The sequence below is a fragment of the Arachis hypogaea genome, chromosome 15, assembly GCF_003086295.3.
Source record: "Arachis hypogaea cultivar Tifrunner chromosome 15, arahy.Tifrunner.gnm2.J5K5, whole genome shotgun sequence".
NCBI lineage: Eukaryota > Viridiplantae > Streptophyta > Magnoliopsida > Fabales > Fabaceae > Arachis > Arachis hypogaea.
The window spans coordinates 88,337,267-88,341,522 of record NC_092050.1 but is presented as its reverse complement, the minus strand read 5'-3'; the positions used below and the strand labels follow the sequence as shown (position 1 = coordinate 88,341,522).

Sequence of the window (4,256 nt, the reverse complement as noted above, 5' to 3'; positions counted from 1 at the left end):
GAGCCTTAAGTAATCATTTGGGCCAAATAGTCATGCTTGTCTTAAATCATTCAAACATGAAGATTTTGATGCAAATTCCATGAGTTTTTAGTTATATTCCTTGAATGCTATGAATGAAAGATTTCTCATGAAATTTTGCAAGACTTTGATGCAGTTGTTTGGATGATTTCAGGGAAGAAGAGGCTAGGCAAGGAAGCAACAAAATCAATAAAGGAAGCTTGAATATCACATGTGGAGTTTAAGCTCCAGTTTAAGCTTAAACTGGAGCTTAAACGCCAAAACCATGAGAGCTAAGGAAATGCTGAAAGTGGCGTTTAACCTCCAGTTTAACCTTAAACTGGAAGTTAAACGCCAGAAATGGGAAATGCACCAGGGAGCCATTTCCACGTTTAAGCTCCAGTTTAACCTTAAACTGGAGCTTAAACGTGTTCGACCAAGTTTTCTCCTCCAGGGTTGCTTTCTCCATTTCCACGTTTAAGCTCCAGTTTAACCTTAAACTGGAGCTTAAACGTGTTCGACACCTCCAGGGCTACTTTTCTCAGCTTCCACGTTTAAGCTCCAGTTTAACCTTAAACTGGAGCTTAAACGTGTTCGACCTCCAGGATGGCTTTCTCTATTCCCACGTTTAAGCTCCAGTTTAACCTTAAACTGGAGCTTAAACGTGTTCGACCTCCAGGGCTGCCTTTCCTATCTCCACGTTTAAGCTTCAGTTTAACCTTAAACTGAAGCTTAAACGTGTTCGACTACGTTACCCTCCAGGGCTGCCTTCTTCCATTTCCCCGTTTAAGCTTCAGTTTAACCTTAAACTGAAGCTTAAACGTGCTTCCACAAAAGGCATCACTGGAAGTGTCTGGCGTTTAAGCTGCAGTCCTTCGGAACCTTGGGAAAGGAATGGAGGATTCATGCTAGAGAAGCTTTCTCACAGTGAATTGGATTGGGGTTTGGATGGATATTGTGACATGTAATCCTACCAAATTGTGGTTCATGAAACTGTGTGGTATAATCAGTGATCGAGCATCATCTCTTCTTATGAACATTTAAACCAAGGGATTGGGAATTTGTTTGTTTTTAGAGAGAATTGGTGAGCCAAGGGATTGGGATCCAATCATATAAGATTGCCAAGCAAAATTCAATGAACGCATTGGTTAAGGAAGAGATAAACATGTTTTGATTCGGAGATCTCAATATCTCCTATAACCCAATGAATTCCCCATTTCTGATTTCCACTTTCTCTTTACATTCTGCAACTCAATTCATGCAATCACCCCCATTCCCTTTTAATTTCAGCAATTTAGCTTCTGCTCTTTAATTCATGCAATTTAAGATTCCGCCATTTCAATTTCTTGTCATTTACGTTTCCCGCCAATTTTACATTCCGCAATTCTCATCTAATTCTTGATTCCGCTCAACTAGACACACTTCTAATCCGAATTGCTCATTCAACCAATCCTTGTGGGATTCGACCTCACTCTATTGTGAGTTTTTACTTGACGATAACCGGTGCACTTGCCGGAAGGAATTTTGCCGATCGTGCAATTTCCTAATCGTAGCATAACAAGTTTATGCACCATCAAGTTTATGGCGCCGTTGCCGGGGATTGGTTTTCGAGTGACAATTCTCAAATTGGAAGTTAACTAGATTGAGCATTTTTTTTTATTTTGATTAATTCAGTACAAGTTACTTGTTGAATTTTAATTTCTGCACTCTGTTACATGCTTTCTTTCTTTATGCCTTTAAATTCAAGCAACTAACTCACTGACTCACTAACTGTTTGAATTAATTCCTCAACTGCTCTAACCATACTCTTCCATTAACCAAGAGTATTTCACTTGTTTGTTGCCTGTGCTGTGTTCTTGTATGACAGGTAGGAGAGGAGAGACATCAACTCCTCCATATACCAAACCAGAGAGGACCCTTCATAGACTTAGAAGGGAAGCAAGAGGGAAGAGAGTACTGGGAGAAGAAGAATCTGAAGGAGAATCTGAGGACAATTTTGAGGAAGCTTTAGATCTCAACATGGATAGAGAAGTTCACAACCATGAGAGAGCTGATGGAAACAATGCCATTCCTGAGAGGAGGGTTCTTAGTTCATACATAAACCCAACCTCTGAGAATTGTGGTAGCAGCATTCAGAAACCACCCATTCAGGCCAACAATTTTGAGCTCAAACCACAGCTAATATCACTTGTGGAGAATCATTGTTCATTTGGTGGGAGTGCTAATGAAGACCCAAACCAACATCTCACAAAATTCCTGAGAATTTGTGACACTGTGAAGTCCAATGGAGTCCAGGAAGATGCCTATAAACTGCTTTTGTTCCCATTTTCACTTAGGGACAAGGCAGCTAAGTGGCTGGAATCATTCCCAAGGGGGAGCCTAACAACATGGGACGAGGTGGAAAGCAAGTTTCTGGCACGTTTCTACCCCCCACAAAAGGTCAATAGGCTTCGATCTGAGGTTCAGACTTTTAGACAACAAGATGGTGAAACTCTCTACGAGGCATGGGAGAGATTCAAGGATTTGACAAGGAAATGCCCACCAGACATGTTCCATGACTGGGTGCAATTGCATATTTTCTATGATGGACTCTCTTATGAATCAAGGAAGGCTGTAGACCATTCATCAGGAGGTTCATTGAACAGGAAAAAGACTGTGGAAGAAGCCATTGAAGTGATTGAGACAGTGGCTGAGAATGAGTACTACTATGCATCAGAGAGACACAACACTAAGGGAGTCATGGAGCTGAACCATGTTGATACAATTCTAGCCCAAAACAAGGTGTTTGCCAAGCAACTAGCAGAGCTCACCAGGAAATTAGAAACAAAACAAGTGGCTGCAATACACACACAAGATCAAGAGGAAGAAAGCACTGAAGGAGGTGATTGGGAAGAGGCCAATTATGTAGGAAATCAACAAAGGCAACCATATGATCCACATTCCAACACTTACAACCCAGGCTGGAAAAACCACCCAAACTTTGGGTGGGGAAACCAGCAAAACCAACATAACAAGTCCACATACCAAAACTCCAACCAAAGATCATACCAAGCCACACAAAACACTTACTCTCAACCACCATATCATAGCCAAAATAATCAACCTACCCAACCTAACCCGAACCAACAATTTCAAGATCAATTAAACAGGATAGAAGGAATGCTGGCACACATGGGTCAGGACATAATTGAGTTGAAAAGCTTCAGGGATGATGTGAGATCTACCTTAAGAAACCATGGTGAAAAACTCAAGAGGATGGAGTCTCAAGTAGGAGAGCTATCTCAACAGGCCCCCAAATCAACTGCAGTGTTCCCTAGTGACACAGAAAAGAATCCTAAAGGGGAACAAAAGAGAGTAAGATGGGAAGAATGCAAGGCCATCACCATATTGAAGGATGTCTCAGAAGAAGAAGGAATTGGACCCTCAGAACAGGAGCCAGAAATCTTGAAGGAAGGTGTGGAGGAAGCTAAGCAGGAAAGTGAAACTGAGCAAGCCAAGGAATTGCAAAAAGGCACGATGGAAACATACCAACCAAAAGCACCATTTCCTCAGAGGTTAGGAGGAGGTGAAAAAGGGAAAACCTATTCAAGGTTTTTAGAGACATTTTAGTCTCTCCACATCAATATTCCCTTTCTTGAGATTCTCCAGCAAATGCCTACACATATCAAGTATTTAAAGGAATTGTTGAGCAAGAAAAGAGTTTTGAAGGGAGGACAAACGGTAACAATGAACAAAGAATGCAGTGCCCTCATCAAGAAGGACACAGTCTCTAAGAAAACAGACCCAGGAAGTTTTCATATCCCCTGCATCATAGGGGAAACAAAAATTGACAGAGGATTCTGTGATCTAGGAGCTAGCATAAATGTGAGGCCTCTAACTCTTATGAAGAGGCTACAACTGAATGAGGTGAGATCCACTGATGTAATCATACAACTGGCTGACAAAACTCAGAAGCAAGCTGAAGGGGTAGTTGAGAATGTGCTGGTGAAAGTGGGAGATTATTACTTCCCCACAGACTTTGTCATTTTGGACATGGAGGAAAGCTACTTACACCCTATCATTCTGGGCAGGCCTTTCCTAGCCACTACTAGAGCGCTAATAGATGTAGAACAAGGAGAGCTAATTCTGAGAATACATGATGAACAGCTCATTTTCAAAGTTTTCAAACCTGCATCTGAGCCTGAACCAGAACCTGAAAAGCCTAAGGATGATAGTAGCCATCTGTGTTTGGAGGAAAGTAATCCAGCAGCTGAAACTCT

General features: G+C 41.6%; 1 non-coding gene across 1 annotated transcript; it reads right to left on the bottom strand.

Annotated features, from left to right (window-relative positions):
- Nucleotides 1-2,442: 2,442 nt before the first annotated feature.
- LOC112752416 (small nucleolar RNA R71) lies at nucleotides 2,443-2,546 on the bottom strand. The gene has a single exon (XR_003176855.1). It is a non-coding gene; the product is annotated as a small nucleolar RNA R71 (small nucleolar RNA).
- Between the last annotated feature and the right edge of the window lie 1,710 nt (nucleotides 2,547-4,256).